At 40.7% G+C, this 19,718-nt stretch overlaps 1 long non-coding RNA gene across 1 annotated transcript in view; it reads right to left on the bottom strand.

Annotated features, from left to right (window-relative positions):
• LOC140591892 (uncharacterized) overlaps positions 1-17,766 on the bottom strand; it is a 54,159-nt gene extending 36,393 nt beyond the window's left edge. Inside the window, exon 1 of the long non-coding RNA XR_011992207.1 lies at positions 17,628-17,766. This is a non-coding gene — a long non-coding RNA (uncharacterized lncRNA). The remainder of the gene's footprint in view (positions 1-17,627) is intronic.
• Positions 17,767-19,718: the final 1,952 nt, after the last annotated feature.

Raw genomic sequence — 19,718 nt, 5'->3', positions numbered from 1 at the left:
ATTTTAATTAATTAATCCATTCACACATAATCTGCACTAAATCTTGTGCCCCTGTGCCGCTCTGTGAAGGCACTCTGTAACCACGGATTAGTATTTGCCAAATTAACTGAGGCAGGTCTAAAGCCTGGACTCTCCATGAGATTAATGTTTTTCACAGAGCTGTTGGCAGACATGTACTTCCTTTAATTCTATGGTATTGATAAGAAACACTCTGTAGTCAAGAGAGTGACATCGAATTCCGGCATAAACACTGATATTCACTGTCTCCTTTATCTTGCTCTTTTCCTGGTGCACTGATTATGTTACTCAGATTTGATATTTGAAATAAACCTCTGAAGGGATAAACGATCGTCGAAATCGCGTACATCTGCATATGAATGTAACGAGAGGATTCTGCGCGCAGATATTTCTTGTGAGGGGGCTGGCAGGAATGGGGAGGATTTGAGCGTTTGGAAGAAACGCCTGCTAATGTTGAATAATTTAGCAGTGAAAACTCAATTCTGATAAAGTGACAAATCACGGGCAGCAGTAGCGGCTCCGAAAGACCCGCCCGATCTCAGGGTATTCGGGATTAGTCGTGCGCAGGGAGGCCATGTCTCTCAGCAGTGAGGCCTGTCCTTCACAAAGAATTCATGCCTTTTTCAAGTTTTTTTCCACAGGTCATGTTCCTCCAGATGTTCAGTCCACCCAATACCATAGCTAGCTATTAGGTCACCGAGGTCTGGCCCTCATTACTTTTTTTAAGAGCTAAAAATTACATTTTAATCTAAATATTCACTTGAATAAAAAAATAGGCTAACTAACATTTCACATAACTAATTAATTAAAAAAGAAACATCTTATGAAGCGGAGGGTATCAATAATGTGATTGGCGAGACTCTGCTCCCCGGCTCCTCGACGTCACTATTTTTCAAACCCTGGCAACGACGGTAAATCCACCCAAACCTCCCTGCGCTGTTTCTGTGTTAGAAAACCAAACAATCAAGCTCATGCCAGACTGAACACTTGCTGTTTTTAATTATGACGGTTCATGAATGATCATAGTTTTCATTAAAGGTGTGCATATGTCGTGATGGATTACTATGTAAGGATTACTAAAACAAAAACTCTTACGAATAAATACCTCCAAAATTGTGTGCGAGTATAAAAGGATTATATACACAAATTTTTAATACTTAATCTCATAATACAGTCTTGTGTTAAATACTGGACACTAATTAAATGCATTAGCGGGCATTTTATCGGTAGGAAATTAGAGTAAAGCAGTGATAAAAGCATCCAGTTCATGCATTAACTCGTTTTTATAGCCATGCAGTAAGTGGATTGTGGGTCAGCCTCTCGCTGGGCCTGTCCCTGTTCAAGCCTGCTGCCCATGGGCTGAGTGTAGCAGGGACTGTACGTCCTCACCTTTCCATAACAATGTCTTCATGTCTTCTACATTTTTTTGGGGGGGGGGGGGGTGCTGAAACCCAAGCAAAATCAGAACATCATGCGACAGCAGCCATGAAATCCCAAAGCCACCAGCTTGTGCTGCTTGCTGATAAGATTTGAGGTGGTTGAAACACCCAGACTCTGTTAGCGTAGCTAAAGGTGAACATTTAACAAAAAAAAGACCCATGTTCTCTTTCCTGTTAGTTCCACTGTCTCTTTGTTTTGCGTCAGCCGCAGTTAGAAACCCCTTAGTGCTCGTTATTTCTTAAACGGATTTCCATTTCTGTTACAATTTTGTACCTAAAATGACACCGACTAAAATATCCACCTCATCTCTGTTGCAGTGATTAGTGATTTTAGTAGTGACTGTTCGGTGGTATATACTGTAAGAAGTGTGCAGGTTATTAAATAATATTTACATGATCACTACAAAAATTAACCAATGGATTGCTAATTGCAAGCACTGTACAATCAAAATGAACAAATTCCCTTTCGTAACTGTCATTCATCATTTTATCCCAATGACCCAGCTGCTGTGCTCCCAGTAATTCCTTTAGTATTGCTGGAATAATATTATAATAATGTACAAGACTTAAGTGTTTCTTTATGTGTGCAAGATTTACGTGTAATTCTTGTGTGTCTGGGCTCATACATTACTCAGCTCCTTAAAAATTCTACCCAGTGAGTCACTTTTAGGTGTGAAAGAAATTTTGTCTTTAAAAATCATGCCTGTAATAGAAGGAACTGCTTAGTTAGACTATTAAGTTTAACATCTTTTCTGTCTCTCTACAGAGACACATGTCAGGGGAACAGGGTAGTTTTGAAGGTGCTGTGAATTTCCAGTAGGTTGGAACAGTCTGTTCCGTCAAAGAGTAATTCTGCATTGTCAACTACACTTACCCCTCACTGTGCACCAGGCCAATTTTATCGAACCAAAGTCAGCATCAAGATCACGCTCAAAGCTCAAGTGATGTGAAATGTGATTGCTCCGATTTAGCTCTTCAGCTCAAAGATGGGTGCCATGGCAACATCAGCTTATTTGGGAGAGAGCGATAGCTGTCAAAGGCGGCAAACTGGCTGAGGAGCTCTGGCTGCACATGTCGAGGATTTGGGATTTGAACCCTGCTTTTGCTGTGTGTGTGTGGAGTTTGCATGTTCTCTCTGTGTTGCATAGGAAACCTATTGCTTATAGAGTATGATATTGCATGCATGTATGTGCCCTGTAATGCAGTGCCATCCTGCCCACAGTACCCCAGCCTCACACCCTATGCTGTTTGTGATAGGCTCCATGCCCTCTGCTCCTGTTTGTGATAGGCTCCATGCCCTCTGCTCCTGTTTGTGATAGGCTCCATGCCCTCTGCCCCTTTTTGTGATAGGCTCCATGCCCTCTGCTCCTGTTTGTGATAGGCTCCATGCCCTCTGCTCCTGTTTGTGATAGGCTCCATGCCCTCTGCTCCTGTTTGTGATAGGCTCCATGCCCGCTGCTCCTGACCAGGATAAACATTCGAAAGGTGGATGGATAGCTGTCAATCTAGGGTAGAACTGAATCAGGGAATTTCGCATTTTACTCATCACAGTTCTTATTTATTTGCTTGTTTTTCCAAAGTTTTGCAGGCAAAGATTCAGTATCATCACATTTATTTGATACTTTCTGAAAAAGCTTGTTGTTCTTTCCTGAAATACGAGCATGCTCTCTCAGCTGTAATGGCTCAGGGACTCGGTAAGAATGGTAAATAACTACTACTGTGCCAGCCTGCCTTCCATTTTGAGCTGAAAGTTCATCTATTTTGCAAACCTAATGCTGATAAGCTATATGGTTATCCTTACTGTCCCTCTTATCGTGAATGAATGAAGGTTACGTTTATATAGCGCTTTTCCAGTCACCCGAACCGCCAATAGGGAGCCACTTGAACCACCACCACAGTGCAGCACCCACCTGGATGGTGTGACGGCAGCCATTCTGCACCAGTACGCTCACCACACAGTAGCTAAGGTGGTGAAGGGGCAGGAGGGAATTCACCAGTGAAGAGGGAATTCACCAGTGAGATATAGGGGATGATTAAGAGGTTAGATTTCACAGGGCCACAGTGAGCAATTTTAGCCGGGATATCAGAGTCAGAACCTCAGTTTTACGTCTCATCTGAAGGGCGATGCCATTTTTAGAGCACAGTGTCCCCGTCACTGCACTGGGGCACTGGGATTTTCATAGACCACAGCACTGGCTTCCCTTATTGGCCACAATAACACCACTTCCATGTTTGCATGTTAAACAACACTTTACTTCAGTCATTTCTCTTTACAAATCATTGTGTCACTCTACATCTACTTTGTGATTTTGTTGTTTAAACAATATTACCTTTCTATGCAGTTCTTCGGCCTGTCTAAACAAAGATGAACAGTGATTATGTAAGTGGGGTATGTTTTTCAGAGCCATGGTGTTCAGGCTTTCTTGCACCGTCCTCCAGCCATTATAAATATTGTTGTGTTTCATCACCAACATGTTTGTTTCCTCTGACTGAAGGGCTTAGGAATACCCAAGAATCATTTGAAGTGAGATTATAAGAGCCAGGTTGAGTCTATGCCCATGTTTTGCCCTACAAGCTATCTGCCTATTCCAACATGTGCTTTTTCAATCCCTGACAATAGCTCTTCACTTTTTTCTTTGGTACAAATCAAGCAGTCAGATCATACACTGTCAGATTTACACCACTGCATTAATTTGACGCAACTCAGTGATATGCCCTGTGGGCGGGCCTTCCCCAAGAACACGCCCTGTGGGCGAGCCTTCCCCACAGAACACGCCCTGTGGGTGAGCCTTCCCCCAGAACACGCCCTGTGGGCGGGTCTTCCCCCAGAACACGCCCTGTGGGCGGGCCTTCCCCCAGAACACGCCCCGTCAGATGAGCTGAGTGGCAACACATACTGCAATATGGCTGATTTTATTCAGGGAAACTGCAAAATAACTGATTATTAGCTTAAATTAAAGGCAGTTGGCCTCGACGGGGATCCACCCTACTTCCCAAAGGACCAGTGGACCATGTACATTAATGTATGGGTTTTCTTACAGCAAATTCTGTAGAAACTTCTAAAGTTATCTGGCTAACTGTCTAAAGCTGTTTTGTGGAGCAGTCCCTTATAAGGAAAACTGGGTTTATCTTGGCTAGCTAACACTATCTAACCATCCCGTTCTTTGTCATCAACAAGGATGTATTTTTTTTTTTAATAAATGCTGACAAAAACTTTACAGTTACACAGAATATAAATGAATGACTAAATATGTCATTGATGAGTAGTTAATACAGTGTATAACTTAAGGTATGATTTTACCCAAAAATTCTATATAATTGACAAAATGACAACTGCAGATCACTGCATTGTGCCTTGCCACTCCAGTGTTACATTTGCATTAATCAGGTCTTGCTGATCCTCATTATCTGACACACATCTCTAAAAATACACCAAACATCAAAGATAGTATTTTATTTAACTAGGCTTTGTTTTTAGGTTTTAATGATTAACCTAATTGTAATTGGAAATGCACTTTAAGCAACCGATGCTCGTCTCTTTCATTTGGATAACAGGATCATATTCTACTTCAAACATTCATTACATAATGAAGCTGTACATGTCATTTATTTAGACATTACAACTATAATACCATCCTCAGCTGAAGCCTCATAATTTTTATAATGACTACTTATACTTCTTAAATACATTGAACATTTTTTAAAGGAAAATTGGGTAAGCTATTTTTTGGGTTTCTCTAAAGGCAGGGCGTAGAGTTGGGGATTATATAATGACTGCAACACACATGCCTGAGTGCATGACTTCTGGTGGGAGTATGAGATTCAGAGCATATATTATGAGGGAGGATCTAGCTCTTTCTACCGTCTCTGATCTCTTTAGGGTACTTTCATAATCCAGCCCTCTGCAGCTAAGAACTAGGGGGATTTACACAGTGATCTTTTTAATGATGCACCATTTATAGCAGAGAGTAACATGTTGGCTTAGTGTGTAGCACAGCTGCCTCATATTGGTTTGAATCCTGCCTCTGCCTCATGGTTGGTTGGGGGGGGATGGGGTTGCCAGGTGTTCTGCTTTCCTTTTGTATTGTAAGGACACAAATCTAGGTTAATTGTTGTCTGCAAAGTACAGTCTGCCTGGTATCCAGACCTGGGTGCACCCCTGCCTCCTACCCTATACTACCTGGGATAGGCTCCAGGCTTTCGTGTGATCCTATACAACCAGGGTGGGAAACCTGATCCATGGAGAGCCGGTGCAGGTCTTTGGGATGACCTCTCAGTCAGCCAATCACAGTGGGTCCCCAGGACTGGAGCTGAGAACCTCTGCTTTGATATTGGCTGATAGAGAGGTCATCCCAAAAACCCACACCCACAGTGGTCCCCATGTAACAGCTTCCCCACCCCTGCTATAGAATAATGAATTAATTGCTGGATGGTTTGGAATTCAGTTTTTAATGTTTTGGTTTAGATCTGATTCACATTCTGCCGCTGCCTTGTGTCATTGTGTATGCAAGCCCACAGGAAGACAGGAGCAAAACCATCAAAGTAGGTCAATGTACTGAACCATCTGAACTGCTGCATGCTTCATTCTGGCAGTATTCAGGTGGCTGGAGGTGCAGGCATTGGATAGTTTGCCTTGGCTAGAGTCTGTGTGTAACAGAAATTACCAGCCCACTGGTATTTCAATGGAAAAGAAAAAAGATGGATTAAAGTGAGTGAATCCTTATGAACTAAACTCATCACTTTTCATCATTTTATACCTGTAATTTCAGCTTGGAGTTTTGGAAAAAGTCGCATGTGCAATGCTGTGGTGACGTATATTGTGGATGGTTTATGGTAAGCACAGGACAATATATCTTTAAAAAAGAAAAACTGCTATTGTAAAAATGCAATTAGTGCATTTTCTTTTACAATCAGTTTATGTTTAAACACTTTGAAACACATCAAAAAGTACTTAGTATTTCAGTCCAGATGGTTTTAAAGACATAAAAACATGGGTGGTCAGTAGCGCTGAAGTTGGTGGGAATTATAAGTGCAAATTGCAAGACATTTCTGTTCAATTGCATTATTTCCATTCTATATTATGAAATGTATTGCATTTTGCAGATTGCATTTATTTCATAAAGAATTTTCATAGGTATTATATTCTTCACTGTTATTTTAACACTGAATTAGCTGTTATTTTTAAAGTAAATTTAATATTTTTGGCAAAACTTATGTGAGTCATAGTCTCTTTTGGGAGATTATAAACAAGCTGCACAATTTGCTACAATAAACAAGAGTGTTTCTTTCTGTGGGCCTAAAGCAGCCATAGAAAAGGCACATGACTGTTAAACCATCTGGGTCTGTCAGGGTCAACTGTGTGAAGTAGCAACTTATTTTCAGGGAACACATCAGCCTACGGCCACCTGGGGCTGTAGACAGGTCATCTTGCCTGTCTGTGACATCACTCAAATGGACTAATTATCTAAACTCATTTCCCTCACAGACCTAATAACTGAAAAAAAAAACTTTTCCTGTGTCAATAAAGCCGTCAGCAACCACACTTCTTCTATCTAATATAATTCTTATTTAAAGCTTTTACAGTGAATTATAACTATGAATGGATTAAATGAAGCTTTGGCATATGTACATGTATGAGAACATATACATTGGAATATGCTATTTTTGTGACAAACACACATATAGAGATGAGGGCAAAGCTTTTGGTCAGAGCGAAGGGTCTTTATTCAGCATCCTTTCAGCATTTTGAGGATGTAAGAACTTTGCTTGAGGGCCCAGTGGAGATGTGGCTATTCTGCTAAGCACAGGATTCGAGGGCTAACCCACTCAACTGAGCACAGGATTCGAGGCCTAACCCACTCAACTGAGCACAGGATTCGAGGGCTAACCCACTTAGCTGAGCACAGGACTCGAGGCCTAACCCACTCAGCTGAGCACAGGATTCGAGACCTAACCCATTCAGCTGAGCACAGGATTCGAGACCTAACCCATTCAGCTGAGCACAGGATTCGAGGGCTAACCCACTCAGCTGAGCACAGGATTCGAGACCTAACCCACTCAACTGAGCACAGGATTTGAGGGCTAACCCACTCAGCTGCACACTGTCACCCAACTGGAATCTGCACTAGTGTTGTATATCCTACAGTCTATAGCTAAATCACTGAATGGCTTAATTTCACAATTACAAACATTAACCCATCCATATTTTAAAAACTGGAAGTAGTTAACTATTTATGAATGATAACGTTTTAAACACTGTCCCACAGTCTTGCAGACACTGCTGCTCTATACAGACATTATAAATCCCTGTGACTCACTCACTTTCATGGTTTGTCTTGTCAGGAGTCACTGTTTAGTTGTAACAGACAAATGAACCCAAATAATGTTCTGCACAGACTGTGACATTTTTAACATAAATGTCGACTTTCTCTCCCATCTCTTCCAACTCTGGCTCACCTTTCCCACCTACCTCTGCTGTTACTGGCAAGGTCAGTATCCATCCCATTCAAACTCATGGTCACTCAAGACAGTCTTTATGTTTCTGGCTCTGTTGGAAAACTGTGGCCCTGGGTTTGGTCGTAGTTTTCAGGAGGAATAGCATATGAGCTCTGTATGTAGATTTCCAGAAAAGAACTGTATGTTTTCGGTTCTTTTATGAGGTCTCATGTTCACACGTTCTGTTTGATATGAAAAAAAAGCAAAACGTTAAAATTATGGAATTGGCAATCGATCTGCCGGCTCTCCCGCAGACCTTGAAAATTTTGTGTGATCTAGACTGGCTTGGGAATCCCTAATTTAGTGCATGTGCCTGTCTATGCGAAACCTAATTATTGTGCGTTATGGCACATTTCATTGAGGTTCTTGGAGAGGGGGTTTTAGCACAAATGTTTGAAAGAAATGCTAATGAACAAGTAATGAACCCAAAAAGAAAAAGGGGAGTGGTCATGAGAAAATGGGCATGGTTAGGAGAAAAAGGGGAGTAGTCATGAGAAAAGGGGATTGGTCATGAGAAAAGGGCGTGGTTAGGAGAAAAGGGGGAGTAGTCATGAGAAAAGGGGAGTGGTTAGGAGAAAAGGGAGTGGTCCAGAGGAAAGGGGCGTGGTTATGAGAAAAGGGGGAGTGGTCCAGAGAAAAAAGAAACTGGATGTAAGGAGATTTGAATACGTAGGTGATAAGAAAATAGCCCTACTGCTACTGCATGTAATACTCCTTAAAGTATATTCGTATATATTCAGTGTTTAATTAGAATGGTACCATTATAAAACATTGTTCAGCTCACAAATGAAAGTGTTCTGATTTCGGAATTGAGAGCCACCGTGCTTGATGTTGGGGTGAGTGGACAGAGCCCGTGTTAGTGCATCAAGGGTCAGAATGACCTTGATGTTGGCTTGGACAGCAGGATGACACAGCAGACGCACTGCAAACATGTCTGTGGGGGGGGAGGTCACTTATCAAGTTGGCCCCTGGAACCACCCCTACCCCCCTTCCTGAATTCCTCATGGGTGCATTGAATTCCATTCACTCCGCTTCCGATAATACTGTTGTTGGGCTTCCGGTATAAAAAGATTCTTTGCACATGTCGAGTTTCTGTAAAGATGAATGTGAAAGATTTGCAGGCAGCTGTGACTGAAACTCTAACCAGGTTACCGGATCTGGCCAGTGTGATTCAACTCTGCCCCAGAGTTCCACCCTGGGCTGCTGTCTGTGTGCCTGCTGTTCACTTCCATTATCTTCTCAGGGTTTATTCGTGAATAAGAACAGCTACAACAGGGGACAGAACAAAGGCCGGATTCTTCATGTGTGTGACATTCTCCATTTCCCTGTGGCAGACTCCATCACAAAAGGCATGTGGCTAATCTCTAAGAAGTCAAGTCATGTTATAACCTTCCCCAAGTTCACATTTCCAGTGGCCTTCTCCTGATTGCAGATGAAATACCAGTCAACGCATTGCTCTTTAGGGCTGGTTTAGAGCCACACATCGGACCTGATTTAAGGGAATGCCACAATGTCCTTCAAGGCTCCCGGCATCTATGAGCCTGATAACTATGGGCAAGTCTTGGGTTTTCATGATGTGGAACCTTGGTGGAACAAGTCTGTGGGGTGGCTGGTGGCAGTGAGAAGTGGGGAGGAGGGTCCATTATTAGGAAGGATGTCGGGCATTTTAGCATGACCTTGAAGAAGCCTTATTAGGAGGTAATTCTCCATGGATGTTATAAGCTTCCATGGAGACCTACAGCTGCATGGCTTTTGTAGGCTGAACAGAATGCATGAGAGACGCTTCAGTAATACTCAAAATACCCTCAGAGAATCCTCTTTAAGGACAATTTTAAATACTGTTCTTGTAAAAAAAAAAAAATATATTTTTAACCAGTTTTTTTCAGTGAACTTGGTTTTATTCCGAGAGCAAAGGGGCTGGATCACGGATAGCTGGAAGACAGACAGGCTCAGTTCTTGCATAACAAATGCACACCTCTCCTTTGAAGTAAGATGCTTCATATTTTTTTCTATATCTGGCTCCCATTTCATGCCTAGATGAGCATGTTCAGGCCGACTGAGATGGTTTTGCAGAAAACTTGAAGCCATGGACCATTTCCATCTTATCCTTTTCCCTGTATCACGAACCATTTAGTATAAATTAACTAATAATAAATTGCCTGACACTCTTGGGGCAATTGTGTTGTGAAATGTGCTATTTAAAATAAAATAATAAATTGAATTGGAATTGAAATTCAATTGAATTGTTATCATGCCATGGCAATGGTGACTAACATCTCTGATTTCACATCACTGCCTCAAGGTATAAGACAGATTTTATGTAGGTCATGTTATGTATAGACTGAATATTGTACTGCGTTTAACTGAAAGACCAGGGATTTCTTCTAGATTTCCAAACAAGTACAGCATGAAACCAACTTCACCTGCAGTATGTGTGAAGGCATGTGATAAATATTATAGCCCACCAAATAAGGAGTAAATTATACATATGATGTGATGTCATTGTTGAAAAGAACGGTTGACGCAAAAGGCACGTTTATCTATGATGACCTGTCTGTATAGTGAGGCTACAGCTCCCTCTTGTGGCTCGTCTTATAAAATAAAAGGAAAATTGTGTGACGTTATGCATTTCATTATCTTTGTATTCTGAGTGTCAAAACAAGCTAAGACTGAGAAAATAAATTAACCGGACTAATAAATCTATGTGGAGACAAAAATAGTCATAGAAGCACTTTTGGGTGAAAATTTGTATTATTCCATTTAAAAAAATTGCCAATACCTTATCTGAGTAACATTTCAAAAATTAGTCTTGCTAATGATGTTAGCAAGCAAACCTAGAGGGCACTGTGGTCATAGGCATCAGTGGCAGCTTACAGATCCACGCTTTAAAGCATTATTTCACAACGATGCCTTTCCAAACTTTTACCACGCGCTAGCAGTAGAAAACATCTGTCCGTTTTATGCAAATGTAAATGTTTTCACAGAAAAAAATACATATAAAACTAATACAATACATGTTATTCTAATAATCAAATATATAAAGAATAAGCATTATACATTATAAAATTTATCGAAAACCCATTTTGTGTTTTTGAAGTTTCGTTAAAATGTCATTAAAATAACAGTGCAGCCGCATGCATGTAATTAACCTCTCATCTGACTATTTATGCCCTAGAGAAGCCGCAGCGTGGTTATCTCACTGAAAATCAGAGAAAGCGCTGTCTGTTTCTCACGTGTGGGTGCGGTCTCCCTTCTCTGTCTTTACTGGATCAAACACAACGTGGCAATTAAAAATCCCTTGTCTACTACTGGATGAGATTTTCTCTCTGTTTCATACTGGTTGGTTCAGGCACAATACTGTGGGCAGGAACATGGGCGAAGGCGATGCTTGGACAAAATGCACTGAAGTTGACGTTAAAAGACTTGTTTTGTTATTGAAACCTCCAATTTCCAATTTTATCCTGGGAAGCGAATCAAGTACTGATTGAGGTACTTTTCTCCAACCAGGAACAGCCATGTCCAAAATAAATACCAAAGTGCTAAAGAACAAGTGTGAGTGAAGTTACATTTCAGTAAATCAAATGTTCTTCTATATGAAATAATACTAGTCTTTGGTAAAGTATTTTAAATTTGAATTCCAGATTGTTCTGATGCACATTTTTATTCAGTGTGTGCACAGATGTCATAAACATGTCAGTAACTAATATAGTGATTTGTTAAATCTGTGTACTTAAGAATATTTTGTGTAATATTAACATATAAGGCAAGTACATAATTGCTGAATATATATCGTAAACACGTGAGTGTTCCCGCTAAGCGCTCTATCTTTAATTAGCTTACAGGTTTTCAGAACTTCTAGTTTCCACTAAGTTTACTACTCCAGAGGAGTTGCCAATCAGGTTAGAAGACAGACATAAACGGCAAATATCTTAAAAACCCTGGGTTTTTGAAATCTGGACATTGGATAATAAGAACGCACTGAAGCGCAGCCTCTAAGTCTGAGTGTGACATAACTGTCACTTTGTAACAGAAAAACAAATACTGCATTGGTGAGAAATATGAAACATATGCCATCCAACCATAAATTCAATTGAAAACTGCATTTTTAATCACTGTCGGTTATGATGTAGGTCTTTGTATCAGCATTGCGTAACTGGCACCTTTCCAATAGCAGTTATGTAAAACTCTCTGGATTCAGTGTTTCTGTGACAGAATAGGCCACAATTTTCATTTAGTTACTGTTATGAAAACTCTTTTTTGTGGACTTTATTCCCCTTCATCCCCCTAGTGTTGGGTGGCTCTTGGCATGTTTTTTCATTTATTATGCCAAGTAAAGAGAAAATTAGAGTAATTTATTCCTTGTGTCTAAATTTCTGTTTCTTCTACATAAAAAAATCCAATTTTATATTGAGATGGTGTTTCAACTATTCCGTATATACATATAAGTTCTTTGCGGCCTCTTAAGCGATGACAGATATAAATCCAAGGGATGCACTGTGATTCTTGAAGGCAAATGTCCTCTTAAGGTTTTTGGAAGGGTAAAGACGTGAAGTTGAGACGTATCTCTGTGACTGACATTCACCACTGTGGCAGAAGATTAGTGATGGGAAGGAGGCGATGAAGCTCATGTAGTAATAGTTAATAATTCAGTCCAGATGTTTGCTCCGCTGGATCACGTGGAGCACAGGCTTTGTGAAGCTGTGAGAGCTGGCTAAGCTTAATGAGACCTAAACCACTTTGTTTCCACCAAGCCAGGAGAGGGATGGTGTCCCAAATGTCACAGATCCTTCTTCCCAGTCAGGCACGGAGAGACTCTCAGCAGCCCCAAGCTGTCAGCACTCATTGCTGAACCATGTCTGGTTCTGCTAAAGCTGACTGCGCCGCCTCACTTTAACAGGCCAGTCATGGTCCTGAGACACACTGTATATATGCAGAGGATGGCAGCTTCATTGGCCATATTCTGGCGTCTGGAAAATGCCTGTCAGACAGCAGGGGGGGGGGGAGCTGATGCTGATAGCGGTCTGTGGCAGATGTGGGCGGAGCTGCAGGCTCCTCCTTCTGGTTGCTCCGGAGTTCCCCTTCTCCCGGCCTCCTTGGGTAACTCTTTCTGCTCATTTGTTTTGTGTTTTGGTTCTATACATGGTTGCATTTAATTTTCTACCAAATAACCAGGATTAAAATAGTAATCCAGTGCTCAACAAACCTGGGCTGTGCAGAAAATGGATGGCTTGGGAGGGGGGGGGGTGTGTAGGGTGACATAGAGGTGAAGTAAAATGAAGTACTGATCCAGATCAATACGATGAGTCATATTTAAGATGTAGACATGGGACACGACTGAATACAGACTAAGACAGCTGTTGATTGAAAGTGCCACCAGAGGTTGGATCCATTAGTCATGTAAGGAATTAGTACATTTAGATGTGGTTGAACATTTTTGTATTCTGCTTTTTTTTTTTTAAGTTGTTGTGCTCATAAATAAAGGACCTTTAAAAACACGCAATCAATTTAAGCTATAAAGAACAATAAAGGAATTCTAGTTCTGCTGGTTTTCATTTCACTACATGTCTGTATTGTTTAATTAAGGACACCATAATCACCAACACATATATTTCACGGGCAAGTTGAGAAGGGTTTCAGTTTCCCCGTTAATGCCTTACATTGATAGAGTCAGCAGTGCTACACAAAGGTGCTTTGGATAGCTGGTTTTGGATGGTTCTCCCACTGGCTTGGGAGGTTCTGGGAGGAACCCTAGAAATGTTATAACACTCTTTGTCTTTAAGGACGGATTCTAGGCTGAATCAAAACCCTCATAAATAACACATCAGAATCTTTCTTGCTCCCCTCCCCTCCTTATTCTTCACATCTGGTTCTCATTATGTTTCTGCGGGCGATCTCATGTTTTTAGACAACAGTTAGAGGAGAACATACAGCTTGATCAAGACTCTCAGATAACACGAGCTGGGAGGGGTCTTGGAGGAAGGGAAATTCCCACATCAGGACACAGATCTGCATTCGCTATGGCAAAAGATCCTGGAGACCAAACAGAGGGCAGGAGGAATTGTTTTAGTAGTTCAGAGTAGAATAATGGCTAACTCAGATTTTAAAAATGTGCTTTTGATGACTTGGTTTTTTGAGTATCAGTGTCTTGAACCTTCCTTCAAATTGAAGTTTTTTTCATAGATGAAAGGGATGAAAATTTTGCATTTTGACCATGCACAAAATCATGTGAAAGTAAGATTGCATGGGAATTGGGAAATACTGTAATGGCTTCGCAATTATGTTTAAATGTAAAAGAGTGGTGATAACTACAGCATTCAAGGTTCCGCACGATAAATTTCAGTGAAATACTATATTTAGGCACAGAAATCGGTAGTGATTGTTTTGCAGTCTCTTGCTCAGTGGAAGGGTACAGCAGACAGTCCAAATGAAGGTCAACAGGAGCAAGTGGGACATATGGTACAGTAATACCCCCTGGGTCTGGACAGAAAATGGTTTCGGAGAGTGTGGGTCACACCAGCCAGAGGAAATCGGTGTCTGACCCGGATACCACACCCAGCCATGACCCAATATTGAAGAGAATGGAACCACAGCTGAAAACACAAAACCAAAAAGCCTGAACTTGAATATTTATTAACATATTTATGGTTACAAAAGCTGTATTCACTGCTTATTTACTGGTCAGTATTATTTTTTAGCTTTTGTTTTACCCAGATACACGGCTAGGTGCTTTATTGGACTAATTCTGGTTCAGGGTCCCATCCTAAGGACCCTCACACTCAAAGCGTCAATGTTCAGGCCTCATTAACCACCAGCTGGTGCCTAGCAGATGAGCTGCAGACCAAGAATGGTTTGTTGATGATAGACTGTTAGTGAAGAAGATTGCCGTATTGAAAGGGACATAGCGAGCCCTCCACAATTATAGGCACCCCTTGTAAAGATTTGTAAAAAGTGTTAGAAAAAATCTACCTCAGTGAAGTAGCTTCAACCCCACACTGATAAATTGAGAAAAATCCAACCTTTCATTGGAATAAATTTATTCAAAGAAAATCAAATCCTTCATCAAGAAATAATATTTTTTAACAAGAATACACTTACCTGAACACAATGTAACTGAAGCATGTTTCCCCTGTAAATTGTACATCTTTGAGTTGACTGGAGTGAATAGGAACCTTCAAGCTGTAATCCATTACTTCCTGATTAACTGGGGTACAAACATGAGGTGACACAGAGGTCAAATTCCCTTAGTCATCCATCAACATGGGAAAGGTAAGAGAACGCATAGACCAAATGAGGGAGAAGTGTGCTGACCTTCATAAGTCAGGGAATGCGTATGAAAAAAATCGCTACTCAGCCGAAAATGCCCATTTCTACTGTTAGGGCAACAATAAAAAGTGGACATCAACTGGAACTGTTACAAACCTGCCTGTAAGAGGACCCAAGTTTATTTTTCCCCTATGTACAGTGAGGAGGATCGTAAGAGAGGCAAAAAAAATCCCTACAGATCAGTGTTGGTGAATTAGAAGACAAAGTAAAATCTTGGGCTCACCACGTCTCTAAAAAAGCCATCAGACACCACCTTCATGCTCACAGATTATTTGGAAGGTTTCCCAGAAAGAAGCCTTGCCTATCAGTTAACTACAGACGTAAGCGCCTAGAGTCTGTGAAACACTACATCTTTGACTGGAACCATATTCTATGGTTTGATGAAATGAAAATGGAGCGTTTGGGCAATAAAAATGCAAGGTGGGTTTGGTGTAAAAAGAAGGATGGCTATAATGAAAAGAACCTCATCCCAACTGTAAACTATGGTGGAGGTTCTGTGATGTTGAGGGGCTGTTTTAACTCCAAAGGCCCTGGAAACCTGGTCAGGGTACATGGAACTATGGACTCTATGAAATACCAGCACATTTTAAATCAAAATTTGGCTGCTTCTGCCAGGAAACTAAAACTCGGCTGTCATTGGATCTTCCAGCAGAACAATGATCCGAAGCAAATCAACATAGAAATGAATAGCTGACCGCAGAATCAAGCTTCTGCCATGGCCATCTCAGTCCCCTGACCTGAACCCCAATGAAAATCTGTGGGCTGAGCTGAAGAGGAGAGCACACGAGAAGGTCTCAGACCCTGGGTGATCTGGAGAGATTCTGTAAAGAGGAATGGTCTCAGATGCCCTGCTCTGTATTCTCCAACCTTACAAAATGTTACAGGAGACTCAGTGCTGTCATACTGGCAAAGGGAGGTTGTACAAAGGAATAAATGCAGGGGTGCCAATAATCGTGGTACATGTGTTTTTGTTGAAAATAATTATTTCTTGATGAAGGATTAGTTTTTCTTTCAATATATTTATTTTAATGAATGGTTGGATTTTCTTTTTTTTCGGTGTGAGATGAAACTACTTCACCAAAAGTTGTTTTCTAACCCTTTTTTCAAATCTTTACAAGGGGTGCCAGTAATTTTGGAGGGCACTGAATAAAACTGTCCAGTAGCATCACAAACATAAATAGTTCACCATAAGGGTGTGCAATTTGTCGATATTAGATCTTGAAGGATTAAAATGTCTCCACAATCTGCCTTTATGCAGAGATCATTAGTACTAGTTCTACAGTGCACATTCTCTCAGTTTCAGTTCTGCATCTAAAGTTTTGTCGGCCAAATCCTTTTTTTCCCCCATTTTGACGCACCAATAAACTGGTAATAGTAAACAGTAGGTCGTGCCTTGGATTTCTTCCTCTCTCCCTTTTGAGCCTGCATCCCAACATGCAATGCGCAACATGCAACACATTCACTATTTGGCAACATATTTGTCATGGAGGAGTTGGTCCCTAAAAAGGATTTGACACTGGTAATTCGGAACTTGTTTGGATTTTCCAAAACCCACACCATGTAAACAGCAGTTATTTACAATATTTGCAAGGTTTGCACGTTGGATGGCAGTGCAACAAATCTTTTCCACCACCTCCAGAAATCCAAAAGAGTTTGCTGATAGTCAGACAGCAAGGGGAACCCACATGAGTGCATCAACTGCTACAACCACGCAGTAATTTGCAGAATAGTCTTATAAACAGACATGAAAAAAATCATGATAGGATCGTGGCTCATAATCCTGTCTGAGAAAAATTATGATATAATATTTTTGCCATATAACCCAGCTCTAGTTCCTAGTACAATAGTTTCCCCCAAACAAACAAGCAATAAAATGAAAAGACAGAGTACTAGTGAGGTGGAAATATGAAAGGTGAAATAATTTAAAGTCAAAGAAAATTGACTTAGTGTCCTCTGATATGAGTTAGGGACATGGAGACCTGAAGTGTTGTACAGCCATTTGGCAGTAGACGCCAAGGAATGTCTGAAGTGCTCAGTTGTGTATTTTGGGGAAGTAAGCATTTGGCTGAAGGTTCTCCTCAACTCTGTGAGCTCAGTTTATTATTTATTCAGAAAGGAGTACAATCTAGACATCTTTCTTCCTTCAACAGTTTCTTAAAAGTCCAGACTCAGTGCAGTGATAGAGCTAGCCTTTCTCAAAAGCTTGTTTAGTTAACAGTCTCCTTCACCTTGATATTACCCCCCACCCCACCCCCACCCCCATCAAACAGTAGTGAGGAACATAACACTGACTACAATAAACATTTGCTGCAGACATCAAACCATTTTAATCTCCTCAAGAAAACAACCTACCTTTGCACTTTCCGGCCAGTCTAGCTGATCATTGATGTAGATCTCGAAGCACTCTTGCATTTATACACTGTTGCCCGGATTTTTTGGTGTAAAGTGTTAACAGGAACGATGATAGAATTGTTCCGCTGAGGTTGCTGAGAGCAAGACCTCCCTTGTTCCCAGTCTGTCTGCACTATTAAGTTAAGCCCTCAAAGATGAGCATGCAGGTGTAATCTCGATTCACTTGGATGATCATATTGTGTCCTCCATGAGACATTTTATGGATTCATTAGTGCATTCTGGGATATTTTTCGTTCAGTCTTTAGATGGCCCATTCATTGTCTATGCATATATAAAAGATCATTTTTGCTTCTCACCTTGATCATAAAATAGATCTATTGTCCTGTGGCAGACAGCGTGTGAAAATTTGATACTAATGTGTGGTCACAGATGGACTGACACCAGACACAAAGAATTTTCTTGCCTTTCCTATCTCTGCAAGCATTTACACTACAAATTAAGGCTCTTACACATGAACAAACACTTTCTTTTTCTCTAACACCATTTTCTATTGCCAGCCATTATCCAAGAGGCCATTGCTACAGTAAACCGTCATTTGTTAATTAAAAAACAATCAATATAAAGAAACATAAATTATATGTGTGCTCTCTAAAATTCACAAATTTGTTTCAGTAATTTAAAATGAAATTATTGTTTGGAACTTTGCTGTACATAGGTGTACTGTCAGTGATTTTATTCTGATGTTTTTGATGTGCTCCCTTTTAATATAAAAAATAAAAATCAATAAGTCAATAGTGTCACCATAATTCTTTCCATCAACCGTTTTTGACTGTTACATCAGTAACAAAAATTGGGGTTTGTGGTGTCCCATGTCCCAGTACTGACTCACGTTCACCTGGGCAGATGATTATAAACCACTGAACACTTTGTTTCCATTGCACATGCAACAAAATAACATACATAAACATACATAAATAACATTTGGTCCCCACAATGTAGTATAAACATAATGTACACACACTTTTATTCAAGTTTGGTTTTCTGGTACTCTGTCCACAGTGGAAATCAAGGACTGTGCTCAATGATTAACAACAATAGTAATATAAGTACAGTCAGTTTGGCTTTGCCTTTTGGTTTTGCAATAGTCCCTTCCATTAATGAATGGTACTTTCTAGTGTGGTTATTTTGCAATATACTGCAACAGCTACTTCAGAAGACTGAGAAGTAACAGGTTGATTTCTTGCCCATAAAATAAATAAAATAAAATAAAACTTACTCTAATCCTGGCCTTTTGTAATTCGTCTTGGCATGTAATGGCAGGATATGGAAGAATGGTATCATTCTCTGCTTCTTTTAGCAGTACAGAGTGAAATAATACTTCAGGTGTGTAATATGATCCATCAGACTTTGTCTCATCTATGATCCATCTGGCTGGATATGTGTGCCTGCCCTGTTTAAGCAGGACACTCCTATCAGGCATGTAGCCATGTAGTAAAATAATGGGTTTGAAACCCTCTGAAATCTGTGTGTCATTAGCGAAATCCACCAGTCTACTCAACTCACATAGGCAAAGACAGATTTTCTTCTTCCAGGCCCTGGAAAAATGTGCAAAGTACTGGTTTGTATTGTCTATCAGAATCAAGCAACACTGGGAGAACATCTAAGCTCCATTCACACAGCATGAGGCAGAAGGGCTTCTCAATAAGCCCCTATAAATGTGGCCCTGCCAGCCACTGCCGTCCCTCAGCCTAGAAATTACACAGAATACATCCTCTGCCATAACATAATCTCATTCTCTCTCACGTGATAATAAATGATCTCTGCTGAATTATTGGCCATTTTTAAACGGTCAGCAGCCATGTCCTGACAGAGGAGGAAAGTCACCCTCGTGACACAGATAACCCAAACCCAATCCCGGGCATGGCTTCCCCAATCCCGGGCATGGCTTCCCCAATCCCTCTGGAAGTATTGGGACACCCCTCCAAATAATTGAATTCAGGTGTTCCAATCACTTCCATGGCCACAGGTGTATAAAATCAAGCAGACTGCTTCTACAAACACTTTCAAAAGAATGGGTCACTCTCAGGAGTT

This window comes from Paramormyrops kingsleyae, chromosome 6, assembly GCF_048594095.1.
Source record: "Paramormyrops kingsleyae isolate MSU_618 chromosome 6, PKINGS_0.4, whole genome shotgun sequence".
Lineage (NCBI taxonomy): Eukaryota > Metazoa > Chordata > Actinopteri > Osteoglossiformes > Mormyridae > Paramormyrops > Paramormyrops kingsleyae.
This window is presented reverse-complemented; position numbering and strand designations above follow the sequence as displayed.